The 12,815-nt window shown below is 39.6% G+C and overlaps 1 protein-coding gene, 1 non-coding gene and 1 pseudogene across 8 annotated transcripts in view; 1 reads left to right on the top strand and 2 right to left on the bottom strand.

The window, feature by feature from the left end:
- LOC129069723 (macrophage-capping protein-like) overlaps window positions 1-9,939 on the bottom strand; it is a 47,999-nt pseudogene extending 38,060 nt beyond the window's left edge.
- The window catches only part of USP54 (ubiquitin specific peptidase 54), a 141,932-nt gene extending 131,339 nt beyond the window's left edge, over window positions 1-10,593 (bottom strand). For all 7 annotated transcript variants that reach the window (XM_054572588.1, XM_054572589.1, XM_054572593.1 and 4 more), the window contains exon 1: window positions 10,458-10,593. The gene's annotated coding sequence lies outside the window, so the exon portion shown is untranslated. The remainder of the gene's footprint in view (window positions 1-10,457) is intronic.
- LOC129070066 (small nucleolar RNA SNORA56) lies at window positions 3,646-3,774 on the top strand. The gene has a single exon (XR_008529082.1). It is a non-coding gene; the product is annotated as a small nucleolar RNA SNORA56 (small nucleolar RNA).
- Window positions 10,594-12,815: the final 2,222 nt, after the last annotated feature.

The raw sequence follows: 12,815 nt of genomic DNA, 5'->3' as shown, positions 1-12,815 counted from the left end.
ACTTTAAGAATTACTTCCAAAGCACTAAACAAAAAAAAAAAAGCAGTTCCTAATACTAGGAGAAACAAAATTTGTGTAAGAAAGGAAATGTATTAATTACTACATGGTTTAGTTATGAATAATATTTATAAAACCATATACAATGAAATACAGAGGTATTCGTTTTCTATTGCTGCAGTAACAAACTACCACAAATTTAGTGGCTTAAGGCAACACAAATTTTTTACCTTACACTTCCACAGGTTAAAAGTCTAATATGCTGTCATGGACTAAAATTGTGGTGCTGGTAATGTTAATGAACAGAAAGAGTTTATCCATCCAGCCCCAGCAGAGCCAAACACTAAATATCATGAATTACAATGGAGAAATTTTGTCTACTTAATTATGAATGGTGCCACCCAGGAGACTTGGGAAGCTAATGCTCAAAAGCCTGAACTTCTCCAAGGTTCAATCGGATACAGATTATATAGGGCAAAAATCACAAGATACTGTGGGTTAGGGGGTTCAGGGTCATGCTGGGTGTTAATTGGTTGGACTGAGGTAAAGGTAATAAAACATTTCTTCAGGTCTTGAAGACAGTTCAGAGGCCTTTTCAGGTGTTCCTCTGACTGGTCTCAGGAGAAAGTAGCCTGGGGGTTGTTCTACTTTGAGGGGCAGGAGCTGAAACACAGCTGCAGTCAAGATGTTATCTTTAGCCTACCAGAGGTCTGGACCTTGTGATCATTAGTCAGGTTGGACCATTGCCTTCTGCTGCCTCAGGGGTTGCTGATTATCAGGGGGAAAGGCTAGGTCTCTAAAGAAAATACTCATATATAGAGAGAGAGGAATGACTTCTAGAGCTAGGATTTAAAGCTAAATTTAATCAACATCATAAGTACCCCCTCTTTCAGTCAGGCACTCCCGTCTGGAGCTTATAAGGAAGACTCTGTTTCCTTGTCTTTTTCAGATTTTAAAGGACACTTGCATGCCTCTAATCATAGTCATTTTTCCTATTTATTCAAAATGAGCAATGGAGATTTAGTCCTTCTCATAGAACTTATCTTCTGCCTCCCTCTTCCACTTTTAACAAGCTTTTTAATTACACTGAACCCATCTGGATAATCTGAGATAATCTCCCTATTTTAATATCATCTGATTAGCAACCTTAATTCCATATGCAACTTTAATTCCCTTTTGCCATGTAAGGGAATATACAGGTTCCAAGGACTAAAAGGAGCAGGGGCAGGCAGGGAGGCAAGTGGGACACCTTATTTTGCTTACCACAACTGATTTAACAAAAAATTGTATTATACATACACTGGGAGAGAAAAGTGTATGTGTTTGAGTGGAAGGGGGCAAGTAGAGGAAATAACGGTTTAAGCGTATCATTTGGAAACCTATGTGAAGGTAAATACCACTCCCATCCCTCACCAAACGCAAACATTTAAAAGTGGCCTGAAAAACAAGAATCAGGGGTACATACATAAGAAAGAGTAGAGCAAAAGAAAGATGTTTTTCTTTATAAGCTTTAAAATACTATTTCACTTTTGAACAATGTACATGCATTACTATGACTTGCTTTTGTGTTTTAAAGGCTTCTAATTTACATGGCTTTATCTTAGAGGTTGGTACAAACAAATTAGTTCCATAATATTAGTACATATTCCCTTTGGGTGCTGCTCAGCAACAACCAAGCAAAGCACTTTGAGGAAAATACAGGAAAAAAGAACTATTTGAACCAATAACTATGGAATTTGTCCTGATTAGGGACACCTACAGCTTTTAGCACTCTGAGTAAGAAACCTAAATTTCCTAACTAGTTTCCTAGAAAATATCTGTGATATAAAAAGGAAGGAGTCTAGTTCCAACTTGGGGGAAATAGAGCCCGAACAAGATTCGTGCCATAAGGTCAAAGAGTTGGCTCATCTTGATCAATGCCACCATAAATAGATTCTGTTCAATATATCAATTCCAGGTGAAAAATGCCATGGGCAAAGCCAGGAAAACAGGAAAGCTTTTGATGTGTTTAGAGAATAGAAAGTACTTTAGGCTGGATAAAAAGATAGTGGAAATCTAACTAGAAATAAAGATAGAATCACAAGTCAGTCTTTGATAATTAATAGAACACTTGACGCTGTTGAACAGGAAAGCAACAAAAAGCAAAGCGTACCTTTTAATGCAGTTTTCAAAAGTGGCTGGTATTCAGTGAAGATGAAGGAGACTATTATCAGAGCCAATACACAGCCAGAGCTATGGTGGGACACTTGAAGCTCCCAGGTGCAAAATTTAAGGTAGTACTCACTTTCAGGATCTATCAAGTGACCTTTCACTTGCACAACCCTGAGAATAAGTGCGTATTTAAATTTTGTACTTGCACAACCTTTAGTATCCTTATTTTGTGGGCTAACCACCTCATTTGCCTTACCGATATAGCCAAAAAGTGGAAACAACCCAAATGTCGATCAACTGATGAATGTATAAATAAAATGTGGTATATTCATAAAATGGAATATAGACTTTTCTTTGGTCATATCTACAACATGGATGACTCTTGAAAGTATTATAAGGGGTAAAAAAAAGATAGTCACAAAAAACCCACATATCGATATTTTTTTATTCAATTTATATGAAGTGTCCAGAATAGGTAAATCTATAATCAGAAATAAAAGAGTGGTTGCCGAGGGCTGGGGGTGGGAATAGACAGTGACTGCTAATGGATATATGATTTCCTGGGGGGGAGATAAAAATGTGATAAAATTGATTGTAGAGGAAGTTGTACAACTCTGTAAATATACTAAAAAACTTTTTTAATTGTACACTTTAATGGGTGAATTGTATGGTACATGAATTATATCTCAATGAAATTGTTATTTTAAAAAATGTGCTTACTAACTACTGAAAGAACAAATAAAAAGGATGAAAATCACTGTGAAATAAGAACTTCAAACTGAATTTAAAAAGAAAGTTATTATTTCTTTTCATGACTTTTTAGAGGAGAAATAGAAAAAGACAACTCAAATTCAGACATCTATACTTTACCCAATTAAAATTATGGCCAGAGATTGGTTCACATAGATTTCCTCCTCAAAGTAACTTGCTATGTAGGAAACTGTACTTTAAACATTGCTTGACTGATAAAGCGTGAGTAATATAAATGTGTATTCTTAGTATCAGTAAATAGTCTTAAAACTCTGAAGTGTCTAAAACTTACCTTTGTAATTACAAAATTTGTTATTTTAATTCTGTGAAATAACTATCAGTTTCCTTCGACCAGGAGGGCCCCAGGAAGATGAAACCCCAACACTAAAATGATGTTGCCTCTCTCTGGGGTTCCTCAGTACCATAAAACATGCTGAAATTCCCAATTGTTCACAAACACCTTTCTGGTCTTAAATGACCACAAGTTAAGATAAATAAAGAGGCTAAAAGAAATGGCAAAAGAGGATCAAGTAACTTATTTTCTTTTGGCACCATAGAGCTTTGTCTGGGGTCAACATCCCAAAAGGGATGCAAAGAAAATGGATCTTCACAGAGAACCAAGAACTGAGCCCAAGTCGGAATTGAGGCAATGGAACACAAAGAGAAAGTTCTGTTTTTACAGTGAATGAATTTTTCTACAAACCTTACTATGAGAGATTACTGCATTATCTAAAATTTATTTATTCACAGCAGACAGTTATCCCTTTCTAGTCTGGCTTGTGGGACTTTAGAGGGAGTCAGTCTGCAACAGTAAGTGGTAAGTTCTTCTGTCCAGCGTCAGCATTTTGATGGTGGCTTTAGACTTGCCAGATACCATTGAAAAAAAATAAATAAATAAATAAATAAAATAAAATAAAATAAAATTTATTTATTCAGAAATTTCTTTTTGGGAGAAAATAAATTTTTTTCCTTTTGGGAATTGCAAATAAGTCACTGACTTCCTACCAACTTTATATTGAAAACCTACCTTTTACAACTTAGGGGAAAAAATGAATCTACACACATATCAAAATAAGATTAAAAATATATTTTGCATGAGTCCAGTGATAGTCTTTCCTCAGCTTCTGTTTTATTTTAAAGACTAAAATCCTATTTGAAAAATGTGCTTTGTAGAATATATTTCTTGCTTTCAATATGGCACAGGATGGTATTGCTAACAGAAAGTGATAAAATACTGAAACATGGATTTCAGAAAATTTCATTTGTTACATACCAACAATGACAGGGCTATAGTTCCAATCTCCAAAAAACTAAGTAATGAATATAATAGCTTTTTCTTAAAAAAAACACTTGTCTACAAAGAAAATTTATATAACCAAACTGAAAGAAATAGGGAAAACTCTTAAAGAATAACAGAAGATTAAAAACATTTTTTACAGATTCATTCACATAAATATTCACGTATGTGCCTGACATAAATCATCAATAGAGAGAGGAAAAGAGAGAGGAAGAAAGGGGAGAGGGGAGGGAGAGAAAGGGACAGAAACAGAAAGAGACATAGAGAGAGAGAGAGAAAAGCTCACAAATATACTATATGGTTCTGTCCCACCTCCACCCCCTACCAAAAAAATAAACAGAATTTGGATAACATTTTCTATAGATGCATTCTTCAGGGGAAAAGACTGAAAGGTGAACCTCAAAATAAATTCTACTTTTCTTTTTTTTAAAGACTTTATTTATTTCATTTTTTAGAGAGGGGAAGGGAGGGAAAAAGAGAGGGAGAGAAACATCAATGTGTGGTTGCCCTTCACACACCTCCTACTGGAAACCTGGCCTGCAACCCAGGCATGTGCCCTGACTGGGAATTGAACCGGTGACCCCTTGGTTCATAGGACAGCACTCAATCCACTCAGCCATACCAGCCAGGGCTAAATTCTACTTTTCAGCTAATTCTCATTAAACATTAAAAAATATGTCCAGAACTTCCAGCCAAGATGACAACGTAGGCAGACATGGCTCAACTCTTTGCACAACCACATCAAAATTTCAGCTGAAATAGAACCACCATCACTCAAGAACATCAGAAATCAAGTTGAATGGAAATCTAACAACTATGATATTGAGTTGAATAGAAGTCTGACAACTACAAAACTGAAGACTGGTAGGAGGAGTACAGACGTGGAATGGGCTGGCCCCACACCCACGTGTATAGAAATCCAGGAGGGATATCTTGGGAGCGAGGAGCCTAGACCCACACCAGGCTCCCCAGCCCAGGATTCCAGTGCCAGGAAAATAAGTCCGCACAACTTCTGGCTGTGAAAACCAGCAGAAATTGAGTCAGTGGAGAAGGCTGACGGAGACCTAAGCTTACAGTTCCTCTTGGGGAACCCACACATGGACTCACCTACTCAGACTCCTCCCTCTGAGTTCTAGCACCAGGGTGGCAGCTTGAAGAGCACCAGTGTGTATACAGTGGGAGACCAAAGTGTCAGACATTGGGGTGAGCAGAGGCCATTGTCCCTTTGCTGAGCCCTCCCCACACAGAACCGGTAGGCTGGTGCCATATGAGAGACTCCATCGACCTGGATAACACTGTGTGACCCACCCTGTAGGTCCACAGAGGCTCTACCCCATCCAGCTTATGGGCCCACCTAGGCTGCTTTTCCATAAGAATGGCTGGTCTACGCTCCTAAAAACTATCAAACAAGCAACAGCTGGCTTCCGTGAGCCCTAGCAGCAGCCAGATTAGAGTCACAGCTTGGCTTCACCTGGGGCTCTCCAAGCCCAGCACAAGGAGCAGCCATCTCAGGTTGCTTTACACCTCAGGCAAAACACAGGTTGGGGCTGACCTTGGCCTGCACCACCCACAAAATCCCAGAGCCTATGCAGTCAGTGAACAGCTACAGACCACATGGGAGCACCACCATCCTGCCCCTGCACAGCTGATCCTACACAGAGGGCAGAGGTTGGTGGCCCGTGGTCACAGCCAGTCCTTGCAGCTGACTGGCCTGGGTAAATCCCTCCCATTGATCTGCCAACAGCAACAAAGGCTCAACTACAAGAACAGGGTATACTCAGCCCACATGTAGGGCATACTTCGAGTACCCAGCTTGGGTGATATGGAAGGTTGTGTCACTGGACCCTACAGGATACATACTACATTAGGCCACACTACCAAGAAACGGAACCAAAGCAGCTCTACCTAATACATAGAAACAAACATAGGGAGGCTGCCAAAACAAAGAGAAAACATGGCCCAAATGAAAGAACAGATCAAAACTCCAGAAAAAGAACTAAATAAAATGGAGATAAGCAATCTATCAGATACAGAGTTCAAAACACTGGTTATAAGGATGCTCAAGGAATGTAGTGAGGACCTCAATAGCATTAAAAAGATCCAGTCAAAAATGAAGGATACACTAATTGAAATAAAGAACAATTTATAGGAAAACAACAGTAGAATGAATAAAGCCCAGAATCAAATCAATGATCTGGAACATAAAGAAGCAAGAAACAACCATCAGAACAATAAGAAGAAAAAAAGAATCCAAAAAAAATGAGGACAATGTAAGCAGATTCTGGGACAACTTCAAGAGTTCCAACATTCACATCATAGGGGTGCCAGAAGGAGAAGAGAAAGAGCAAGAAATTGGAAATCTATCTGAAAAAAATAATGAAAGAAAATTTCCCTAATTTGGTGAAGAAAATAGACATGCAAGTCCAGGAAGCACAGAGAGACCTAAACAAGATGGATGCAAAGAGACCCACGCCAAGACACATCATAATTAAAATGCCAAAGGTTAAAGATAGAGAGAATCTTAAAAGCAACAGGAGAAAAACAGGTCCCTACAGGGAAGTTCCCATAAGACTCTCAGCTGATTTTGCACGCTAGAAGGGATTGGCAAAACGTAATCAAAGTTATGAAAAGCAGGGACCTTCAGCCAAGATTTCTATACCCAGCAAAGATATCATTTAGAATTGAAGGACAGATAAAGAGCTTCCCAGACAAGGAAAAAACTAAAGAAGTTCATCATCACCAAACCATTATTATATGAAACATTAAAGGGACTTATTTAAGAAAAAGAAGAAGATCAAAACTATGAACAATAAAACTGCAATAAATACATACCTGTCAACAATTGAACCAAAAAAACAAACTAAGCAAACAAGAAGAATAGAGACAGAATCATGGATATGGAGAGTGTTTTGATGGCTGCCAGATGGGAGGTGGGTGGAGAGGAGTGGGCAAAAAGGTGAGGGGATTAAGAAGTGCAGATAGGTAATTACAGAATAGCCACAGGGATGTAAAGTACAGCATAGGAAATGGAGTAGCCAAAGAACTTATACACATGACCCATGGACATAAACAATGGTGTGGGTATTGCCTGAGGGAATGGGGGTGCTGGGAGGAGGGGGGTAAAGAGAGAAAAAGTGGGACAACTGTAATAGCATAATCAATAAAACATAATTTAAAAAACTGCAGTATAAAAAATGACTTAGTCCTTTAAAGTCTGTTGTAATAACATTTGCAGTATATATGAATACAAATAACCATTTCCACTGTTAAAATGATCATTTTCTGGAAGCTTGCAAATATAATAATTGCTTGTTATAATCATTTTCCCAAGTATTGCTCCCTATACAATTATATACAACATGAATATGGTAATTTACTCAATTCAAATTTCATATTTAGCAACATGCTAATACTCAAATTTATTCCCTATGTATAGTGTAAATATCTGAGAGAGGAAAATCTATGAATAAACACATAGACTAAAATCTGGTCTTCTGGCCAATTCCACCTTCAATCTCTGCCTTCCTTCCCCCATCTCAAGGCTCCCTGCCTGCAAAAGAAAGGAGTGTTGCTTTTCCAGTCACATATATTTTCTAACTCTAATCTCTAATCTGCCATTTCCTAGTTCTGTGATCTTTTGCAACTTCCTTAATTTTTTTTATCTTCAATTTTATCTTCAGAATTGAAGTATTAGTACCAGCTGAAGAGCAGAGTACTGTGAAAATGAGAAAATGCACCTGGCATATTAATAATCACCCAATGTTAGCTATTATGCCTATTATTATTATTATTATTATTATTATTATTATTAACTTAAGAATGTTCAGCTCTGGCTTGTGTGAATCAGTGGATTGAGCACTGGCCTGCAAACCAACAGATTGCCAGTTCGATTCCCAGTCAGGGCACATGCCAGGCTGCAGGCCATGCCCCCGGCTAGAGGGATGTTTCTCTTACACATAGATGTTTCTCTCCCCCTCTTTCTCCCTCCCTTCACCTCTCTCCAAAAAAAAAAAAAAGTTCAGTGATATTTATTTTAAAAGCATGCTTAAAAAGACTATTAGCCCTGGCTGGTGTGGCTCAGTGACTTGAACACTGGCCTGCAGTGTTCCCCGTTCAATTTCTACTCAGAGCACATGCCTGGGTTGTGGGCCAGGTCCCCAGTTGGGAGCATGCAAGGGGCAACCAATCAATGTCTGTCTCATTTATCAATGTTTCCCTCCCTCTCTTTCTCCCTCCCCCCTCTCTAAAAATAAATAAATAAATAAACTTTTTAAAAGGCTATTAAATTATGAACTGACCTGTGAATTTCCTCGAGTTTCCACTCTTCTGAAAGATGTAATATGTTTTACTGATGCAGCATACAGTTTAGAATCTGTTTAATATTTTGTAATGTTTTAAATTCTTTCTTTCTTTTTAGTCTTGTCAGCTACTATGTAAACTCCTCAGGGCCAGAACCTGAGTCTGTGTTCATATATTGTGTTTTATTACATTGTAAGTATTTGTATCTCTATCACTCTCCCTCCCTAGGCTCTGAGCAATTTCAAGGCAGAGAGCCAAGGCTTACTTGTATGCTGAAGCCTTAATAATTAGACACAAAATAAGTCTCAATAAATGTTTGTGGAATGCATAAATGAATTAATCTTTTCACCCCCCTGCAATGCCTTACACACAGTACTCTACACATAATAAGAACCAGTAAAGCTTGTTAATGGATTCGCGCAGAAATCTTTTGGACCCAACCACATAAGCTTTCTTTTGCCTCAGAAAAGCACTTTAAAGTTCAGCCATTAACATCACAAATTAAAAGTTTTAGTCTAATACATATCAAATAAATAGGTTCAATGACTAAACACCTCAAGTCTAGCTCTAGAAGTATTTAAAAGTAATTATTTTATGAATTGTTGAACCTCAACATGGAAAAATCCAGTTACATAATCAAAAGAGAGGTTATCCCTTGCAAGTTTATACCTACAAAAGATAGTGAGCAAAATTACCAGAAAGCTGTATCTGTAGATTGAAATAATTTTTATGGTTTCATTAAATTCCATTGTTTGCACTAGGAATAAGAATTAACAAAAAAAAAGTAGTGCAAACCTCTCTCCAGAAAACAGTCGTAGCGACTCAGAGACTAATGTTCTGCCCTCTCTATGATTTTAACTCCTGATAGACTCCTTTTACTTCAGATTGACGATATCCCAAACATATGCGGTCTCCTAAAATAAAACCTAATGCATAGGCACACTTAGGGGACACTAGGTTTTATATTCAAGAAACTAAAACTATCCCTAGTGTTCAGCCTCATGCTGCGGCAATCAAAACATTTTTCTTAGTTTTTCAATTACATTCGTGGAAGGTTTAAGAGTCGTAATGCACACTCTTTCACTGTATCATCTAAACTGATTTTACACTGTATGTATAATTTAATAAATATACCGTAAAGGAATTCTACACTTGAATGAATCTGGGAAGAAACGTGATCCTAGCACACACCCCCTTCTTCCAACTCAAAGCGCTCTAGAAGGAAGAACATCTCACTGGGTTTTTGTTGTTTTTGTTTTTTCTCAAAAATTTCTCTCGGGCTCCCACCCCACACTTTATTTTAGAGCATCAATCATTCATTACCCCACTCAGAGTCTCTCCACCGACTAATACTAGCTCACCAGGAACCTCTTTTCACATCTCAGAGTCCGTGGGGGATTTCTGTGGAAGGGCCGGGAGATACGGAAGGTCCGGGACACCACCATTCCCGCCAAGCCATTTAGGACGCGCGCATTGGCGCTATTCAAGTGCGGGACCAGCCTCAGGCGGGCTCCCGGGACCTGCGAAGGTCCAACCCACACCCCATCCCCACCAGTGCAAAGCAAACCGGGCCCAACCTCTGTGCTCCCAACTCAACATACCCTCCTCCCAGCTGTACCCCATTTCTTCCCACTTATTCCTCAATGTAGTCCGGTCCTTTTATCCAGTTCTGGGACCCGTAACCCTACTACTCCCACCACATTGAAGCTGCCACGCTCAGGTCTCTGCTCCTTGAACCCTACACCCCGGTCCCTCCCCCTGAACCTCCCAGCAGATCCAGCCCTCCCCGCGTGCCCTAGAGCAGACTGGTGCCCTGTCCCTGTAACCACTGAACCGGGTCCTTCCCTAAACGTCACACTCGGGCCCATTCCTCCCGTGACCCGACCGTCCCCACCACCCTCCAGGCGCTACCCCCTGCACCCCATTACCTCCAGCCCCGCCCCCCTGAGGGTGTCGCACTCACCCCTCCTGCCGCCGCATTCTTAACCGCCGCGGCTGCTATAGCTACAGGGAGCCAAGGCAACCAGCTCTCGCGACACTTTCCTCTGCTACGGCGAGAACAACCTAGAAGAGCCTCTCGCTATAAAGTAAATGAGTCAGGACCCAGGCTGCTAAGTATGTCTCGCGATAGTTATTGTAAAATGGCGGCCGCAAGGAGTCTCAGGGAGGGTATGCAAAGTTCTGGAAGTGGGCGAGAGCCAGAAAGAATCTGAACTGACGGAGTCGAATAGCTATAGCAGACGTGACGGTCGGGGCTGCGGTATGTTAGTATAGTGAACCCTACACGGAATAACTTCAGGGATTTGGCCCTCTTTTCCCAAGTGCCTCAAAATTAGAGCAGTGTCGCCTTTGGCTGAAGTTTCGTTGTACCAGCATTTTCCTTCCGCAGGCCGAGCAGAGATGGCGCGAACAAGGCAGAAATGGGCCTTCCCATCTCATTACCTTCCTTCTGGAAGTTTTCATCCGTTCTTCGCCTACTGGTTTGCAAATGGTATTTGGTGCCACAGAAATGTTAGTTTATCCACGAGGGCCACACCCCCATCAGTTAGCCTGACCAAAATAGGAATAAAAGTGTTTTTTTTGTTTGTTTGTTTTTAATGGAACATAAACACAGGTGTTTGGATGCAGAAGGGGACTGCATTGGTGTGTGGTTTGAACTTTGCACTTGTTGCTTTCTACGCAGTGAACACATCCTTACTTAGGGACTGTCAACGCTTAGTTGTAGGGCTTTGTCTCTGGTCTCAGACAATTTTAAATGCAGACTGGGAAGTATCTGGAACAGAAGATGTACTTAACATTGCTCAACAGGGAAGAGTAGAACATAGGGGAACAAATAAGGGAATAGAAATAATAAATGGCAAACTGATTTTCTTCTCTCAAAGCCCCTGAATAGCTCTCAGTCTAGGCCAGTAGAAATATATTGCGAGCCACGTTATGCACTTTAAAATGTCTAGTAGCCACATTTGTAACAAGCAATAAATATGAAATTAATTTGTTATTTTTTAACCCAATGTATTCAAAATATTTCAACATGTAATCCATATCTTACTATTAATGAGATAATTTACATTCTTCTTTCCACACTACGTTTTGAAAATCCACTGTTTATATTTACAAAGCATCTCAATTCAGGCTAGGCACATTTTAAGAGCTCAATGGCCAGATGTGGCTAGTGACAACAGTATCAAACAGCAAAGCTCTAGATCCTAAACTGGGGAATGAGCTATCTGGGTGATTTTAGGGGTGACGTATTATGGGCATGTGGTTTATGTAAAAGAAACCCTTGAATTTGCTATGTAAAATGGCTGCAGAGTGTAGGCAAGTAACAATAAAAGATGGCCTGGTGTAAAACACTAGGTAGTAGTGGGGACCAGGACCTGCTGGAGAGCACAAGCTCCTATCTGACAGGGAGCTTTCCTGAGCTCCTGAGTTTTGAAACACAATGATGGAAAAACAGATGTGTGAGCAGTACAGACAGTTAGCTCTGCTGCCAATATGTGACTTCTGTGAACTGTGGTATTCAAATGTATGAAATATTTGTGAAGAAAGGATGTTTTAACAGAAGAATAATGTCCAGGCAAATGGATAGCAAAGCTTGAAGATTTGACTGGATTTCTGATTGGATCCTGTGCAAATGTGTGCTTTAATGCATTAAACCACCACTGCAACTTCTGATAATTTGACTTTCAAGTAAACTTTTCTTCCAAGGAAATAATTTCACAACCAACCTGGGCTCCCTGAAAATTAGTAAGCTTGTATCATGATGTTTTTGTTATATTTAAGATTTCACATATTATGAGCTTGGAAATACTAAGTTTCTAGGTTTTCAGAGCTGTTGACTAACAGACCCTGAATTTTGTTTTTAATCCCAACCGTAAGAGGAGGTATTTAATAATTATTTCATGGTTGACTGTGAAATCTCTTTGTCACATGAGTTGTTATTTGTCTTTGTACCTCTGGTGTCTGACCTAGTACCTAATATATAGAGGCACTCAGTAAACATTTGCTAAACAAAAGTTAAGGAATACAGTCCTTAACTTTTTGGGAGGGATCACAGATTTTTAAACATGAGAACCTGATGAAAGCTCTGACCCTTATTCAGATCCTGGCCTACCCATATTTCCTCAGTCAACCGCAGAGTTCACTACAGCTTTGGTAGATACATCATGTACAAGCCCATAGCTTCCTACCTCAAACATCTTTATCTGGAACTGCCCAGAGTTAACATTCCTGGTAGTAATCTGCAGCCAATGAGAGATGGGATTTGGAAGCTAAAAACTTCAATTCCCTCCCGCTTCAGTATGGCAATTCTGAGGTATGA

Source organism: Pteronotus mesoamericanus, unplaced genomic scaffold (genome assembly GCF_021234165.1).
Source record: "Pteronotus mesoamericanus isolate MK-2021 breed Mesoamerican mustached bat unplaced genomic scaffold, CSHL_Meso_final contig_24, whole genome shotgun sequence".
Lineage (NCBI taxonomy): Eukaryota > Metazoa > Chordata > Mammalia > Chiroptera > Mormoopidae > Pteronotus > Pteronotus mesoamericanus.
This window is presented reverse-complemented; position numbering and strand designations above follow the sequence as displayed.